The sequence below is a fragment of the Enhydra lutris genome, unplaced genomic scaffold (assembly GCF_002288905.1).
Source record: "Enhydra lutris kenyoni isolate GAN:26980312 unplaced genomic scaffold, ASM228890v2 scaffoldscaffold21, whole genome shotgun sequence".
Taxonomy (NCBI): domain Eukaryota; kingdom Metazoa; phylum Chordata; class Mammalia; order Carnivora; family Mustelidae; genus Enhydra; species Enhydra lutris.
The window spans coordinates 50,872,628-50,892,268 of record NW_019154105.1 but is presented as its reverse complement, the minus strand read 5'-3'; positions in this window follow the sequence as shown (position 1 = coordinate 50,892,268).

Sequence of the window (19,641 nt, the reverse complement as noted above, 5' to 3'; positions counted from 1 at the left end):
TGTTAATTTCTGGGAAACATTAACAAGACCCTTAGACTCTATGAGGTTTATGATCTATAAAATAGAGATATGGAAATAATTCTTTTGTTGTTTGCTATTGCAAAAATAAAATAAAATAAAATAGTGCTAAGTTATATGATAAATAGAAAAAACATCACTGAAAGCTTAAATTTAACAAGTGATTTGCAGGGTAATTTTGCACACTTTATCTTGTTTTAGCCCAATGATCGTCATGTGATACAGATATTATCTACACTTTTAAAGAAATGAATCTCACCTGTCAGAAGTTAAGCAATTTGTCCAAATGTAAGAATGGCACCAGCAAATATTTTATGAATCAGTTGATGAATTAGTCCTTAGTCTTCTCCTTTGGTCTTCCTTATTTAATTATTTACACAAAGTAGAACCTTGCCAATATAACAGTGTGTGTGTGTGTGTGTGTGTGTGTGTGTGTGTTTGGGGGGGGGAATCTAAGTTAAATAGGAAAAATCTGAATTATGAAATATTTAATGAATATAAATTCATCCAAAGTTTCTTGTAACTTGGGAGTTCTGCTTATATGATCAACTTCATGGTATATATTGTCATAGAAAGTGATATCAAATTGAGTTTTCATTGTCATTTTTACCATTAAGAATGTTTGACATTCATTTATTCATTCATTTAGTCAAACAATAAATATTTAAAGGGAACTGTGCTGGGTCGTGGGAATTCAGTGAGGAGAAAAACAAGATAGCCCCAGACTTTAGAGGGTTTCTGGAATAGTGAAGAGATGGATAGTACTCAAATCATTACAAAAAGCTTGTAACTTGCCAGTGTGCTAAGCATTGATCCTGCCTGTAAAAGCCTGTAAAAGACTTTGCCTCAGTGAGAGAGCAAAGGAAGAACTTGAACTGAAATACATGAAGTGATAAGGTAAGGGAAGTGTGTCCAGGGCAAAGGGAGAAGCATGGAAAAAAGTCTCTGGCAGGAGAGAGAAAGCTGGAATGGTGAGAATAAAGACAATTCTGCTGTCGTGGTAGGTGGTCAATATTAAATGCCTGTTTCTTTCTCAGAGGAGCAAAGATCCAATCAAGAGAGGCCGAGGTGGCAGGTAGATGGAGATTGGAATGAGCTGGGGTAGCACAAAACGCTAGTGGTGTTACTCAAAATGGAGGACAGTTCACAGGGAAAATGTGGCACAGGAGATAAGTCATCCTCACTCTCAAAAGATAGATGGAGAGTTTTCAGGTAGAGGGTGCAGGCAGGAATAGACTATGCAGAATTGGTCTTGTAGGTGACTTTAAAGAAGTCTATCTTTATCTTAGGAGTAATAAGTGAGTAAAAGGTTTAAGAGGTATAGGTTGGGAATGCCATTATGAAAAGTGATTACTAGCCATTGAGAGGAGAAAAGGATTGGAAAGTACAGTAGTGGGATATTGTTGCAGAAGTATAGGCAAAAGATAGTAGTGAGACTAGGGTAGTGACAATGGTAGTGGAGAAGAGGAGACATAGACAGGCATGAGAGCTATTTAGTAAAAAAAAAAAAAAAAAAACGGACAGGATTTGGTATAGGGGATTTGTCTGAGGAATAAGGGGGGTATCAATGATTTATGTCATGGAGAATGAGAGATGGTGGTTTAACTTCATAAAAACTGAAAAAGAACCAGCTTTGGAGAGGGAAGATTACAAGATAATGTTTGAGCCTATTGAGTACCAGAAGCCTTTGAAGTTGGCCAATGATTTGCCCCCTTATTAATATTTCAAAATCAATTCCTATGCTGGATTTATCCAAGCCATATTGTTTATATTACATAATTACATGGAATTTTTTTTCAAAGATCTACCTGTCAAGTAATCATTATAAATTTTATAATAGCAAACTATAAGTCAATGCAGCTTTAGTGTGCTTATGACTCTCTAAACTGCTGCTCTATCCAGAGATTAGACTTTTGAAAATTAATTTTTTTGGCCTTTCTTATTTATGCGTTGCGTTTCTGTGAATTACAATTCTGTGTAATTGCTGGGCCTTCTGAACAGCTTTTGCAGTAACCCCATTTGAAATAGTGTAGTGGGATTTGATGGCAATCTTTCTTAAGTCTAAACAGAAGTGACTTTTTTACACTATCATGCATGTGAGGATTCATCAGCAATATCGTAAGGATTTCACAAAGGCAGGAAATCACGTGCAAGCAACATTTTAAAGAAAACGGCTTTGAAACGATTTGCATAGGACCACTGAGTTAGAAGGAGCTTCAATTTCACCTGGCTGACCTTGCCTTCCAGTAAGGCCACAAGAAAAACAGTGTGTAAAGAATGTGTAAAGAATGTGCCGTGTTTAAATAAGGCTTAGAAGAAAATTCCTTTACTCGTTTTCCTAGGTTTTCCCCAAAATGTAGCCACTATTTACCACCCCAAAAGTTCTTCTTTACTTTATGTCTAATATCTACCTACTTGTGGTTAAATTCTTCCCTTCTTCTTCTTCTCCCCATCCTCCTAAGCCCCTCTTCCTTCCCATCCCCATCCTTCTCCTTTTCCTTCTCCTTTTCCTCCTCTTCTTCCTCCTCTTCCTCCTCCTCCTCCTCCTCCTCCTTCTTCTTCTTCCTCCTCTTCTTCTTCTTCTTCTTCTTCTTCTCCTATTTTTTTCCCCCATGAATGAGTGTTTTTTTTAGAGGTCACTTTTTAAGTTCAAATCTACTGACTACTTAAGGTAAATATGCAAGACTAAATAATATTGCATTTTAAGTGGAATAAAAGAAAATCTACTCAGAGGTAATAGCTTAAAATTTTTTCAGGGACTTTTTTTTGAATATTCAAATGCAAAGAAACATCATAGTTTCTAAAGTGGCTCATGGAACTCATACATAGCTAACTCAATTATACATAATAGAGGAAAGTCTGCAAGGAGATATGAAACCTCCAACCAGTAATTTCATATGTCTTCACTAAAATTTTATGAGGGCAATATCCGAACTGATTTTCACAACTGTTCTTTTCTTTAGCCTCTACCCTTCTGGTTAAGGAGCTTCTAACAATCAAACTGACGTGGTTAGAAGAGGGAAAGTGAGAGAAGACACAGGCAGCTTGTAGAAGATGTACAACCCACAAATTGAATTAGAGACAAAATTCAATCTTAAGATATATTTACAATGTACTTAAAATACAATTTTGTATTTTTATTGTAAGTACAAAATACATTACAAAAAATTTCTCTATCACATAGACTGTGATGTAAGAGGGGATCTTATTGGACCTACTAATTCTCTTGAAACCTAAAAAAAGTTAAAAGATACATAAAAATAATTCTACATGAATTCATTTGGCACTTCCTTTGGAAATCTTCCAGGACTAGAAAAATTATGATATTATTCCACTAGGATAAACACATTCAACTGGGAAAACACTTCAGCTTTATTTTTATTTTGGCAAAATGAGAACAACAATAAACAAAAACAAAATGTGAGTACTAGATTACTTAGGATCTAATGACTCTGATTGTTATTTCAAGTGCTAAAATAAATTATCTGCAGTTGCATGGAGACTATATATGGCTGCACAGACCAGGAGATTTAGGCTGTCTAAAAAGACACAAAACTATAAATTTGTAGTGAAAGCCATTGCCATGAAAATTTTAATGGAAGAGTGCTATTTTACTCTACTGATACTGATTAATGTTCATCTATATCACCTTTGAGTCCCATCGAGATTTGAAACCCATGAAATCTCAGATTTCAAGCTTTCACAACACAGAATCATGATATCTTAGAAACAGAAAAACCAGTCTCTGTCCTTGGGCTCTTAAGACTGCTTCAGTTTGGACAATGATTTATATGGACACTCTGGTTAATCAGGGACTTTCGTGTGACCTATTCCCTAATGGAGGTTCTCAAAGGGTCATGGATATAAGGAGTAGGAACAATGTGAGGGTAGAAAGACATAGCAGGTAATATCATCCAGATATACTACTGAAAGGAATAGTTTCTGGAAACTCTCTCCAACAATTCATATGTGTTAGAAACAGCTAAGCAAATTGTTAACCCATTTATGTCATTAAGAGTCATCACTATCAGAAAGGCAACTGGAACCAACAAATAGCACCAGGATGGAGATTCCTTAATAACTGCAACTTTTTGTGAATTTCCAGCTTGGAAAAGTTCTCAGCATGGAAATCATGTTATCCATGCAGCATAACAGATTACCAAAAACAAGGCTTTATCTCACAGTATATGTAAGTCAGGAGTCTAGGCATAGTTAGCTGTCTCCTTCTCCTCCGCCACCTCCTCTTCCTCCTTCTTCTTCTTTTTGCTTCAGGGTTTTAACTGGGCTATAACCAAACTGCCTATAGATTGCCTTCTTATCTGAAGGCTCAACTGTAGGAGGATTCAGTTCCAAGTTCACTCAGATTATTGGCAGAATTCATTTCCTCATAGGTGTAGAACTTGAACTTTCTGGGTTTGTTTTACTTGTTTTGTTTTGTTTGTTGGCTATTGACTGGAGGCCATTAGCTCTAAGAGATTGCACACAGTTCTCTGTCATGTGGTCTGCCCTGTAGGCAGTTTACAACATGGCTTGATTCTTCAAGGCCAGGAGGAGAGTGAGAGCTACTTGGATAATAAGATGAAGTGTTAAATAATGTAAACATGATATAGGAGAGACATGTCAGCATGTTTGTTATATTTTACTGTTAAAGCAAGTCACAGGTTCCACTCATGCTCAAGGGAGGAGATTATGTAAAGACACTAATTGCAGGAAGTGAGTATCATGGGGCCATTTTAGAATCTGTCCTCCTCACATGCCCCAAGATTATTATGATTATTATTTTAAAGATTTTATTTATTTACTTGACAGAGAGAGAGAGAGATCACAAGTAGACAGAGTGGCAGGCAGAGGGAGAGAGGGAAGCAGACTCCCCGCTGAGCAGAGAGCCCATTGCAGGGCTTGATCCCAGGACCCTGAGATCATGACCCGAGCCAAAAGCAGAGGCTATAACCCACTGAGCCACCCAGGTGCCTCACCACAAGATTATTTTAAGAAGTCATTAGAAATTACTCAATTTTGATCTACACTTTTCTTAGAAAAGAGTAACACTTTTCCAGAAACAAAGCTAATTGGGGTAGGGTCCTGAGCTATGTATTATAAATTTGATTTTAATCAGAAGCTTAGTTTCTCAGGTGATCTATCTATCTATCTATCTATCTATCATCTATCAACTATCTTCATTTTTTCATACTTAGTTCCATGCTTATTCTTCTAGAATGCTTTCTCTGTATCTCTCTTCTATTAGACCCTTCTCAAATTGCATGAAATTAAGTTTTCTTTAATTATACTAGTTCATAGGGATTTCTCTCTTCTCTTCAAGTCAGATGTCTATCACTTATTAGATTTTATGAGCTAGGGCAGGATATTTAAACTTCCTGAGTATCAGCCCCATTATTGTCGATGTGAGAATAGTATTATTTGCTTCACCTCTTTATTGAAAAATTGAAATGTAATTATACACAAATAGCCTGGCCCACAAAGCACCCTACCTGAATGTTTCTTTTATCCCACTACTTTTTTTTTGCCTTTCTCTACTCTTTATATCATTCTTTTCATACTCAATATATATTAGTCTGTATAGTTCATTTTATTATATGTATGAGTACATATATCTGGGAAATATATGTGAGTAATGATTACACATTGCATTCTGTTGGGTGGGAACTTGAAGTTGGTTTTCCAGCTGTGGTGATGGATGTGTAGTGATCCATCTGCATTCTCTTTCCCAATCTCTGGAATAAATTGCAGCACATCAGTTGATGACTAATCAGGTTATATTTATCCAATATTTGATTACTTTATTATAGAATTCATTTTATGGTGCCTATCCTTATTATTCTGGGTCCTGTTACACTCCATTCCTTGAGCCTCTTTCTTTCTTGTACTTTGTAATAGCTTTTAGGAGCTCTCCAGGGAGGAAAATATGCAGGGTCCTGGCTAATGGTTTAAGGTAGCAGATAGCTCTTTATGATACTTGCCAGAGAATTTCCTTATTTCTTTAGATTTTATTTATTTGAGAGAGAGAAACAGAGATAGCAACAGAGATAGTGAGAAAGAGAGAGAGCACAAGAGGGCAGGAGAGGGAGAGGCAGACTTCCTACTGAGCAGAGAGTCTGACACAGTGCTCAATCCTGGGACCCTGGGATCATGACCTGAGTCTAAGGCAGACACTTAACCAACTGAGCCACACACAGCCAGAGAATTTTAATTATGTAAATTCTTCATTATATAATTTCAGAGGGAGAAGTATACATATGTATTTTAAGTAAGCTCTAAGCCCAAATTGGGTCTTTGAACTCACTACCCTGAGATCAAGAGTCATATGCTCTACTGACAGCTAGTCAGGCACCTCAAGTATATTCTTTAAGGAACATCCTGGCACATGGTTTTTAAATTTACTTCCCTAAAGTTAACAGTGACTAGCACAAGATATTTCCTCCCCAAATAGTAACTTTTAGAATTTTTTTTCCTAAAAGTATTAAAAAAATTTTATTATTACATAAATAAAGGCATAGACCTGACCTCATGATTTTATAATTTCAAATGGAATAAATAAGTTATACAGACCTGAATTCTTATTCTGATTTGATCACTAAGTAGCTGGCTGGCTATGAGCAGGTTTATTTTTATCATCTTGAGTTCAGGTTCCTTATTTCTTAACCAATGGATTTGGATGAAATGATTCCAAAGTTCCTGTCAATTCTACAATTCCATAATTTAGTTGCATAAGTTAGTTGCATTTCCATTTATTTATTCCTATTTATAAAGTTGCATTCATCCACTTTTTATTATAACTTTCATTTGTCTCTTTCGTTATTCCCAAGTTTGCGTATGTGCTGGTTTTAGAACACATTATGTTTCCTGTTAAAGTCTCATCCATTTTCACATATAAATTTGTGCTGGTCAGGAGGTAAAGTAAGATACAGATTTCCAGCTAAGAGAAGATAATTAGGGGTCTTTTGAACACATTTACTTCAAAGAGACTAGAACTTCTCTCTGTTATCAACACCAAGGATACAAAGGAGGACATCAATATCAATCAGCAGGAATTTCAAGACAGAATCTAAAGAAAAAGTTTTAAGCTGTTTATTCAGAAGTGGAAAGAGGTGGACACAGGGGAGGACCATAAGTATCTTTTAACATTCGAATAGTAGAAGTTTTCATTTGAGCAGAAAAATTGTCTTGGAGAATCTGAGCACATACAGTAACTGACTTCTAAATTTCGGATCTACAAGACATGCCACATTCTTCCTGAATGTCTAGAATATTAACGGATAGGAAAGATGGCCAGCATATGTCTATCTCTGTTCTTGACACTGAGCACAGACACATCTGACAAGGCTGCTATCCAGTCATTGAAGTGTGGCTACAGGGGCTCATTTCTGACCTACAGTCTGTTCCATGCTGACTACAAATACAGTTTGTCTTCTCAGGGCCAGCAGAGCCACCTGTGGAGCCTGTCACTCAGGAATTGACAGAGACACATTCACTTTGCCTTCAAAGTTGCATCATGTCTTTATTCAAATTTACATTTTCCATTTCTGGGAAACTCATGGTCCCCCTACTGATCATTTCTAAATGTCAGATGAGATTCTTGTCTTCTTTATTTTTTTTCTGATTAATAAGCATCAGTAAAATCTTCGCGCCTAAGAACACTGGCACCTGGGTGACCATCTTCTATGATACCCTTCACAGAGCACAAGAAAGAAGGCTCACACAAGGAAGTGATTTGCTCAAGGCCAAATAGGAAAAGACAGAGCTGAAATATCTTACATTTCTTAACTTTTGATTCCAAAACTTTCTCTGACTTCATGCCATGTCTATGTGATTCCTTGGGTGAGTTTCATCCTGAAAATTTTTTTTTTTTTTTAATGTGCATCTGCTATGACTGGCCCAGTATGCCTTCACAGCTCATTATTATCATTAACATCCTCATATGCTGAACTTGATAATGAGCATCCAGTAAGGTAAATAATTATTGTTAGACATGCTATCTCCTTATACTGATTTTGCTTAAAATACTGATCATATGGATAGACTACTTTATAGATTTTAAAAGTACACTCATATATTTGACCACTTTCATATATATTTTTTCCATTTAAGACAATCCTGTGAATTCAGCAAAATGATTGGACCCAAATGGGGCGCCTGGGTGGCTCAGTGGGTTAAGCCTCTGCCATCGGTTCAGGTCATGATCTCAGGGTCAAGACTGACAATGATTATGGTAGCAGTTTACCTTGTTATATAGAAATACCTATTTATCTAAGTGTAGGAGTGAAACAGTTAAGATAAGCATTCTGATTAATAGTGATGCTTTAGACACACTATCTAGACTTTTTAAACTACATTTAAAAAATTTATTCAAAGCCACTTCAAACAGGATTTCATTCAACTTCTCATTCCATTTTACAATTCAGTTATCAAAGGTTTTGGTTAATGCTGTAGTAACATTTTCCACTGAGCTGAAATGCCAGACATTTAAGTTAATTTAGTATACCCTTTAGTTATTTCATAAAGAATTTCAAGCCACTTACGATACAAATAAAATATAAGTAGAAAATCAACAACATGTAAACATAAAAAGATAGATCATAAAGACAAGTTTATATGTTAATTGAATTTCACATTCACCTCTCAGCTTCTATGAAGCAAAAGCAAAAGAAAAGTCATATATACATTATACAATATTTATAAAATAACAAGAAGAATCTGGCAATATTAAAAGGATCTAGACTGCTGAAGATAAGAATGCACTGAAACGGAATGCAAGTATACTGAAAATGGTTTACTCTTTCCTTAGTAATTGAAAGGGCATTTGGGGTATGCCGAGCTCTTGGTTTGTCGTATTGACTATCTCCTGTAGGGCTGCATATGGAAGATGACGTACTTGAATGCCCAATTGCCCAATATACTGGCCTCATTGAAAGACTAGAATAGGTAATCTCTACAGTCTCTTATAGCTCTAATTTCATTGTCTCTGATTCACTTGGAAGTTGTGCGTGAGCAACATCTGTGAATTTCAGATTTAAATCTTATTCCCGGCCTCCACACAGGACCAGATATCCTGTAACAAGTACTCAATAAATAGGGCACTGATGATCTTAGTGACTTCTCTGGATGGCTCTTGCTTTATGATGTTGAATTCAGTGAAATCAGGGCCCTCTCATTTGGAATTTATTCATTTCTAGCAATTCCTGAGGCCCTTTGTCCCTAGGTCCCTAGGAGTACTTTTCTTCATTGTTCCAGAAGGCAAGCTACTAAATAAGTGTTTCTCAGGGAGAGGGGAAAATGATTTGGAAGAGCTGGACTCTGTCAGATGAGTGAAAACTTTTATAAATAACTCACTTGAAACTGAGAGAGAAAAAGGTTTTTAAATCAAAGTGCTAAATTAAGAAGCTTAATTTTAGCACTTCGGCTGACTGAGTTGTTTATGGGAGGGTTTATGCTAACAATTACCCCTGCGTCCACAGGGCATCAGGAGTGGCAACTGATAAGATAGCTTCAGGGGGAGGAAAGGACTATCTCACTCCAGTAGCTGTGTCTTCAAAAAGCAAATAAGAAATGCTCAGTCCAGGTCTGTTTCAGCCCCATGACCGTACACAGATAGCTGCGCTATCCTGACCCCTTCACTGTGCACCCTCCTTGGAGGGACGGAGCTGGTGCTTCTGTTTCTTGTGAACTTCTCCAGCTTATCACTAAAAATTCAATAATGAGAGAATTCTTTGTCAGGGAGAAGGAGAAAGACATTATTTTTGGACATAAGCCCACTAAATTGGGATTTAGATTATGACTCTAACCTCAGGTTCTAACAATAGCTTGGTGAGAAAATTATTTGTTGACTCTGGAGCAGTTCTTCCCATCTAAAGATGGGACTTAGATCTTTTCTGTGGTCTCCATAATACTCTACACCCCTAGAAGTTTCTTATTGATCATTTTAATATTAAATATATTCCAAGAGTATTCCAATTATTTATGTTTTGATGTCCTAAAAACCAATTTGGGTACTGGGCCTAGTAATTTCATTTGGAAATTTACATATAAAAATAATGAAACATTTACAAAAGTATTTATCTATCCAAATGTTTATTTCAGCATTATTTGTAGTGGCAAGAGCTGGGAACAAATTAACTTCATGGTAGAAAGTAACTGAATACATACAATATGGTTTATCCATATGATGGCATAAGGTATACCTATTTAAATTATATTGTTGAAAATATTTAATGGCATTGAACAAGTTCAAGGTGAATTTCAAAAAATAAAATTAAATAAATAAATAAAAATAAATAAAAGATAAACAGTAAGGAGATATCTCAATTTCGTTAAAGATAAAAAACAATTGAGATAAAAAAAGATTAAAGATTGAGGTTGTTTATGAGATGGAATATAAAAATGACTGGAGAATTCCATTTCAAAATTACAAGTGTTTATTTCTCTTTGGTTGTTATTAGTGAGTTTTATTTATTATTATTCTATAATTTTCAATGCTTTTACAAAAATTGATTACACCTGTAATCAGAAATAAATATGATTAATTTCATTTAAATATTGAAGGAAAACAAACAAACGTGTATACACTCTTACCTTCCTTCATTCTCTGACCTCCCAACAGCTCAGAAGCATGAAGGATCTTTAAGTCTTGTGACAAATGATATGCCATCTCAAGAAGTTTCCAACAGTTAAAATCACTTCCATTTATTTTGCGTGTGAACCATAGATGTCAGCGCTACCGGAGACTCCAGAAGTCCTCTGGTTTTCTCAAGTTATGTTCCTGATGCTCTGGAAAGTTAAGGATTTGTCATCTGTCATAAAACAATGATAGAACAAATAAGAACATAAGCTGTCCTTACTCTTCCGTTCTCCCCTTTCACCTCAGAGAGCTGAAAGAGTTCCAGAAGTCATTTCTTTGGCACTTTTTACTCCTTTTTTTTCCATGTAGTCACAAATATTAAGAATAAAAAATTTCCAGACCCGGCTCACAATGAGGTATGTAGCACAAAGTTATCTGAAAGGAATATAGTGATGTAAATAAAGTGAAACTGTTAAATAATCTAAATAAACTATTAAATTAAATATTAAATAATCTAAATTAAATAGTCTATGATTCTTAAATTCTGAGACTATTCCCACCAATGTCAAGTGCAAAGGCTCAAGTACCTTTCCAATTACAAATAGTACAAGTAGTGTATTTTTGTTGCTTAGCCCTTGAGGAATAATAGGCAGTCCTTTCCTCTAGATTTCTGCAGAAGCATATCTGGACATCATGGGACCAGAAAAACATTCTATTAAATCATTTAGTAATCTAAAAAGGTAGCTTTTCATTGTGGAGTTTGAACAATTACATGTATTTACCTCTATTCCTCAGCTCAAAAAGCATTTGCTGATCATGTGATATTGCAGCTCAGTGACCGTGCTTTGACCATTTGTGGCCAGTGTTTGTCCCCAGGATGTAAGTCACATGGGATGCAACATGGATGACATCCAGAAAGATCACAAGAACCACACAACTGCTTTGGCACCCCTTCAAGAATTGCTCAGCAAGGAGCTCATGATTGCTGACCATCTGGTTAGAAACCCTGGCAATAATTTGTTTAATATTAGAGTTAATATGATGTCTGTCAGTAGGAAGCATTTTGTGGGATTGTAATCACCATGGTAGTCCATGTTAGGTGGACTCTTATGATTATCTTTGTTTTCACTCACTCATTAGTTTCTGGGAAATTAATTCTGGGCTATCATCTTTCATAGTCAATATTTTCTTATTGGAAATTAGAATCCACATACTCAGTTGCTTATGATCTTAAATGTTACAGGAATACATAGGCTAAAAGGATTATATAGAATTACCAAATTTTATGCTTCTGAGGATGTTAGAAACCATAGGGACTATTAGTCATGATTTTGTCAGCATGATTCTAATATGAAAAGTTCTATCCAAGCCTGAATATTTCAGAATGCATTTATTCATTATAGTTTGTAGAAATATGCACACCTCAATTAGATATTATTTAAGCTTTCATCTCAAGCCAAAGATGAAGCAACAGAGGCTTAAGGACATGAAGGAACATTCTGAAGAAGATAGTAGCTGAATGAGACCTAGCACCTCATTTTGACTCCAATTCCATGTGTTTTCTTTTAGACTGACTGAACTGACTCACGCTCACATTTTAATATGGATTTTGGGGTTTGGGGAAGTACAAAAACCTTTTAACTTTTGATTGTATAAGGGTACCAGGGTGGTATAGTTCACTAAGCATCTGACTCTTGGTCTTGGTTCAGGTCATGATCTCAGGGTTGTGAGACTGAACTCTGAGTCAGGCTCTATGCCCAGCATGGAATCTGCTTGAGTTTCTTTCTTCCCCTTTCCCTGCCCCTCCCCCTCACTTTTCTCTCTCTGTCAAATAAATCTTAAAAAAAAATCAATTGTACAGATTAAAATTTTAAGCAGTTACAAGTTGAGCTAGTTATATGCCTAATTTTGTAGGCTTATTCTGTTGGTACCTTCAGCTGATGTCACTGAAGCCTTACAGCCTTATCCTTCCATTATTTCTTCCATAAACTGCATATATTTCCTCTTTCCTAGATTCCTGACCTGGATTTCCCTTTTAATCATCTCAAAACCAGGATAGAAGCGGTGGTGTTGGAAATAGCCTATATACTCTCTTTTGTTCTTATGGATTCTTTCAACATAGGTAGAGGTAGCATGACCATGTTCTGACAGAGGAAATGTTCAGCTATGGAGAATAGATGTGGTCTGCTGTCCATAGTTCTGAAATGTTGTTAAAATTTGTCCTGAAATAGTGAGTGACTGACAACTTTTTTCAAGAAATCTAAACAAGGTGAGGAATGAATTTCATGTGAAGGAGAATGGAGGCAGCTCAAAATGGAATAAAGGTAGAAAGAATGGCGATAGGAATGACCTCCCACTATTTCAGAGAGAAAAACAAGAGATTTTCCTTTTTTTTTTTTAAGATTTTATTTATTTATTTGACAGACAGAGATCACAAGTAGGCAGAGAGGCAGGCAGAGAGAGAGGAGGAAGCAGGCTCCCTGCTGAGCAGAGAGCCTGATGCGGGGCTCCATCCCAGGACCCTGGGATCACGACCTGAGCCGAAGGCAGAGGCCTTAACCCACTGAGCCACCCAGGCGCCCCGAGATTTTCCTTTTGATGTAGCTGTCAGATTTTTGCAGTTTGAGGAAAAGATGATTTTCTCTCCAATAACTTGGTAGATACATGATACTCCCATCCCACCCAACTGTATCTACCTCTCCCTGATGGTAGGCTTAGGTCTTAGACAGGAAGCATATTTTCTCCAGATAAAATTACAGAGAAAACTTACACATTCAGAAAACAGAAGAAAGAATGACATAAGTAATTAAAATTCTTCATATTTGAGACAGGCACCATGGAAAGGTGCTAGAGAATAATGAGATTTTTATTGCACAGTTTAGTGAGAGAATTATCCACACTATTAGTTTTCATTGACTTCTAGGCAGTGCAGTAAACAATTTCTGTGCATTTTTTCACCTGATCCATAGAACAGTCTTATGAGATTGACATTATTTTCACAATTTTTTTTTTAGATGAGGAAACTAAGACTAACAGAAGTTTTAAAAGATATCCAGAGATGCATGTCTTATGGCCAAGCTGAAATCCAAACCTCTCTGATTCCAAATTTCATGTCCTTCACAATTCACCAATATAGGGGGATATATGTGACAACTGAAGTATGGAAAAAAATGCTGGCTGGGTTTCAAGAAATAACAAAACTGCCAAACTTCTCTCAAGTCTAAGCAAGGTGATTAATGGTAGTGAATTGAGGTGGAAGAGACACAGGAGTAGAAAATAATAGCACAACTGAGCTTTGAAGTACAAGAAGAAGAAGGTCATCAAGCATTGCAAATAGGATCAAGGGCATTTGCAAAGTTCTAAATGGTCAGTTGTCAATATAACTTTATTCAAGAAGGCATGCTGAACACATCGTGGACGATGAGGTGAAAGGATACGAAAAGATACTTAAAGGATAGGTATTAATTACTATGGAAACTTCTTATTTACTATTAAAGTATTTAAATTATATCCCATGGGCAATGGCAAATAAATTACTTTGAGATTTTACATATGGCAGTAATATTTATGTTGTAAGATAACCCTAATAACAATGTGGAGTTTATAAAGTCATTCTTCCTGTTAAAAATTGATTTCAGCCCACAGTACTACAGGGTTTTGTGAGATGTAGTATAGAGAAGAGTAGGAAACAGAATACCTGGGTTCTTAAAGTTATGACTTTTTTCTTTTTATTTTTCCACCATGTTTTTGATAAAATAATTAACCTCTAAGAAAGCTAATATTTTACAGATTGGCTTTGATGGGGTTAATCCCATAAGGTCCCTTTGATGTAATATTTATATATCACTTTCCTTCTCTTCTGAAGAAGATAGTATTATTGGTAAACCACTCAGTTACTCCAGCTCTTATTATCCTATTTATGGATTGCTTTGGTCTTCTACTTTTTCACTCTCTCTCTCTTCTATTACCAGCAAGGTAACCATTTTATTGCTCATTTGCACTTCCACTAGAGAGAAAAGATGTTATAGACAAGCCAGTCAACATTTTTTTGCTTGAAATTCTTGTAAAAAGTTTAGTAAGGAGAAAGCATAAAAAAAGTAATGAATACAATAAGCTCTGAGGATGTTCTGTACATTTCATTTCTCTACACTGTGTTTCTTTCTTCTAACTTTGTACAACCAAGAGTTTGATTTAATATTTTTAAAATCTTAAACTATATTATATTGTTTTCCCTCCTTCCCCTATTTCATTTTCCAGACAATGTAACTGAAGTAAATTCAGTGTTAAGTGGATTCCTATGAATATAACATCAAGTTAGTGACAGGTTTTCAAGTAGAATCCAAATCTTCTAATTCCTTGGCATTGTGGTTCCAATTCAGTCTAGCATATACTCTCTAAAGATTCTTTTTTTTATTAATCATTTTTTATTAACATATAATGTATTATTTGCCCCAGGAGTACAGGTTTGTGAATCATCAGGCTTACACACTTCATAGCACTCACCATATCACATACCCTCCCCAATGTCCATAACCCAACCACCCTCTCCACCCCGCCTCCCCCCCAGCAACCCTCAGTTTGTTTTATAAGATTGAGTCTCTTATGGTTTGTCTCCCTCCTGATCCCATCTTGTTTCATTTTTTTTTCCTTCCCTATCACCCAAATCCCCTACTCTGCCTCTCAAATTCCTCATATCGGGGAGATCATATGATAATTGTCTTTCTCTGATTGACTTATTTCGCTCAGCATAATACCCTATCACATAAGACTTATAGGAAATGACTACAGTTTCAGGATCCACAGAATACCACTGACATTGAAAAAGGGCACAAATAGTAATTACTCCAGGCCAATAGGTGTCAACCATATTTAGTCTAGGCAATACAACATATATGGGTAATCTCTACTTCAATGAAATAAAAGGACACCTTAGTATACGGCCCCAAAATACTGATTAGAGAGTCTCCAGAGCACAATACTTGACTGAATTTGACATCTGGAATTACTCTACCCAGCTTAAAAAAAAAAAAAAAAGACTGGTGACATGGAAAGTCAATTACTAAGGGAATCCATGGACCATTGATAATCTGAGCTCAAAAGCACTGATTGGAGAAGTTGGCCTTGATTTCTTTATACCTCATCAAAAATTCCATTTATTTATTTGTTTATTTATTGATGTAATCATTCTCTCAAAATGAGGACCTGCTATGTTTCAGGCTCTGTGCTACAACCTTAGCAGTAGACCAATACAGTTTCCATCTTAGAGTCATTCACAATTGAGTGAGGACAGATAAACAAACAAATATTTACTGTGCACAGGGGTAAATGTTATTAGAATAATTAACAATGGCTTGTGAAACACACAGGATGGGAAAAAAAGCAACTTATATATCCTTGAGAAATTGTCCAAGACTACACTAATGAATCCTCTAGGTGGATGGAGAAAAAGTAAAGCAAAAACACAGAGATTTAGGTAACTCTTGTTAGGTATAGTAGTTATAACTGTGCCAGTTGGTTCTTGTATCCATTCGGTCGTAGCCAGGTTGCTTCAAGGGCTAGGGAGTTTGGGCTTTATTCTAGGAATAATGAAAAACTATCAGTGCTTTTGTTCTTCTTTAAAGCAGGAGAGGGATACAAACATACTTCTTTTCAAAAATGTAATTCTGCTGATAGTATTAGAGGAAGGTGAGCCTCTATAGTGTTTTTCCCAGGCTTACATTTTTTTCTGAAACACAAGTATAACAGTGTTGTTCATATTTAAATGTCTTAACCACATGTAATCTTGGAATTTGCTTTTGTTAGAGATACTACCCAGCCTTTCTTCACTCATTTTACTCCCCCACTCTTTCATGCTCATATCTTCATCTTAAACATTTTTTTCCCCAGAATCCTATGTCACAGTGCCTTTTTTCTTTTTTCTTTTTTTTTTTTTTAGGTTAAAGCAGCATTCTTTTTGTCCTTCTGCTTTTTCAGAAACTACTTGAGGGAGTTTCCTTGATTTGGTTTATTTTTATTGACAAGATGAAGACAAATAAATATTTTTCATTCTGTAATCTTTTCTTTTGCTTGATTTCCATTCGTTCTTGTAGTTTTTGATCACAAAAAAGAGAGCTGCCTGCATTATCATTAAATGTGCTGAGTCATTTGTAATTTTCTTTGAATGCTGAGGACTTCAATGTCAGAGATGGGGGCCAAATCTGGTTGGTTTTTTAAAATAATTGAGTCAAATTACATATTCTCATTGTACATCCTAATTTTTAATGAAGCTGAAGTAAGAAGGGGTTGTAAGGGTGCATGTAGTTACAAAATCTTTCATGAGGTAATAGAGAAATAGTGATTCATATCTTTCAATATTGTATTTTTAAGTAGAAAAGCTACTTTAAAAAGAAACCAGAGGAAAAATAGAAATTGAAAGAAATACGGGACAATTCCAGTTTCAAAAGGAATAGTCTAAATTCAAAAGATGAACTAAAAGAGTTCTTTTTCAAATGAATTTTAGAATCATTATTTGCTTTTCAGAGGTAGAATGCATCTGTGTGTTGTGGTGGTGCTGTTCCCAGTGGCCTTCTTTATCCTTTGTTTAAATAACTTTAAATTTCTAATGAGTGTGGCAGATTTAAAAGGTGGTTATAATATTTTTTAGCTCCTACAATTAAGAATATATTTTCCACGTCTTGAATCTTGGCTTGGACATATTACTTATTTTGACCAAAAGGATATTAGGAAACATGATAGAACCCAAGGCTTGAAAGGTGCTTTCTATTTTTCTTGCTGCTTTTGCAACCCAGCTACCGTGTGAAGAGACTGATACAACCTTCTAGATTCTGCAGAAGGGTAGCCTTGTTGCAAATCATCAGAAATGTGAGTAAAATCATCCAAGACCTGTGAGCCCCAAGTCAATCCAGCAGCTCATTGCAGTTGTGCAAGTAAATCCAGCTGAGCTGATCAGAACTGCCCAACTGAGCTCAGCCCAAACTGCCAACTCATAGAATTATAGGTGAATAATCAATTATTATTAAGTCACTAAGTTTGAGGTTGACTTACAAGCATCAAAAACTGATACAGCAGGTTATTGTGTCTCCACTTGTGATAGGCTGAATTCTAAATTGGTTGCCAAGATTCTTACTTTTGCATACCCTATCTAATCTGGGGATGTTAAGGGGCATCACTCTTGTGACTGCGCAAAGCTGAATAGATTTTACGGATATAACTAAGGTCTCTGATCAGCTGACTTTGAATTAGTCAAGGGGAGATCATTTTGACTGGGTCTGACCTAATAATATATGCCCTTAAGAGATCAGAGGGATTTCAAGCAGAAGCAGGATACTCTTCATTTGGCCTTGAAAAAAATAATCTGCAGTATTGTAGAGATGATCATTTGACAAGGAATAGTGAACGGGTTTTAGAGCCCCCAGGTGATAGCTCTCAAGGAAATGGGAATCTTAGTTCTCCAGCCAAAGATGTTCAACCACCAGTAGCTGGGAAGAGGAAATAGTGAGATAATAATTTGTGTTGCTTTAAGCTAAATTTGTGGTAATTTGTGATACACCAAGAGAAAATAAATATGCTAACCTGGCCCTTCAACTATTAGGTATGTTCAGAACTGATGATCCGTTTACAGGTTTCTTTGCCAGGTTGTATATATTGGTAAATGAGAGTAGTGAGATTCCTTGGCTTGGAGAAAGCCATTTTCTCTTCCTCTAGGCTTGCAGAAAATGTAGCCTCCTTCAATGTCATGTGAATATAAAGCGAAGAGGAAGATTTTATCTATAAGTGATGAGCTCTTCAAAAGCTAATGTTCAAGGGATTAGATTATATGACCTCTTGAGGGAATTTCTTGCCCCCATAATGTTGTGGCTCAAAATAATGTCATCTTTTCTTGGTCCTAAAAGTGCTGAAAGGCACTCAAAATTATAAGTCAAAGTGCCTGACTGATGGGCTTGTTAATGTTGAAAAGGAAATGGCTTGTTCTTTATTATAACACAAACAAAAGGGGCATAACTTCCACCAAGGAAAACAAAGACTAGAGAAAACTGTCTACTGATAAAATAAATGGCATAATGAAGCCAGTAAAAGTCCCAGCTGGTTACAAACACGATACAGACTAGCCAGATCTCCATGTGGCAGAGTGGATGCAGAGCTTTCTCTGACAGAACAATGACAAGAGATTTCAGTGAATATGCATTGATTTAGCAGGGCCTCGGACAAATCCATCTTTACTGAGTGGCATATACAAGTTCCCTGTCATTAAGTACAAATCAAAGCATTTAAAATGCATGCAAGAAAATTTTTTCAATCCTGCAAGGCTTAGCACCATGCAGAGAGCACCATAGGATATCAAATTTTTATACTGTTATTCCTGTACCACTTGCCTGGATCCATCTCACTCTCCACTCCGTAATTTGCACTTGATTCTTCTAACTTCTGACCCTTTGATGTGTTCACCCTGGAACTTTTGTAGTGGTAGCCTTTGCTTCTTTTCTTGAATATGATTTACATTTCCCCCTGAATATGCTGTCTTTATCCCATCATGCTTAATGCTGAGAACATCCACTTGTTTAGGTGGCCATCTTCTCATTAAGAATGCCTCTGACTGAGACAGAATTTAGACATTACCACATCCCATGCAAATATTATTCTCACATAACCATTCTAATGTTTTGAAAAGTATCTGGGTTGTCTTTATGAAGAATGAGGATTTTGAAGCAGGACTAGTGAGAGGAGTTATTTATTCATTCAACACATTTTAATTAAACACCTACTACATTTTGGGAACAATTTTAGGATCTTAGAATATATCAGTGAACAAAACAAAGATCCCTGCCATCTTAATTTATTAAGCTGTAATAGAAAATTGGTAGCAAGAAATGGGAGATTGGAATCCATGTAAGAATTTAAGAACAGAATTGAGGCCTTATTAAGTGTTATTGATCACACTAGGAAGTTTATCTACATTATCTAGCTCTTTAAATCCTTCCAAAACCACTTGAAGTAGGTATTATTATCTCTAAAACTATACACACATTAAATGGTAAAATTTGAATTTGAAT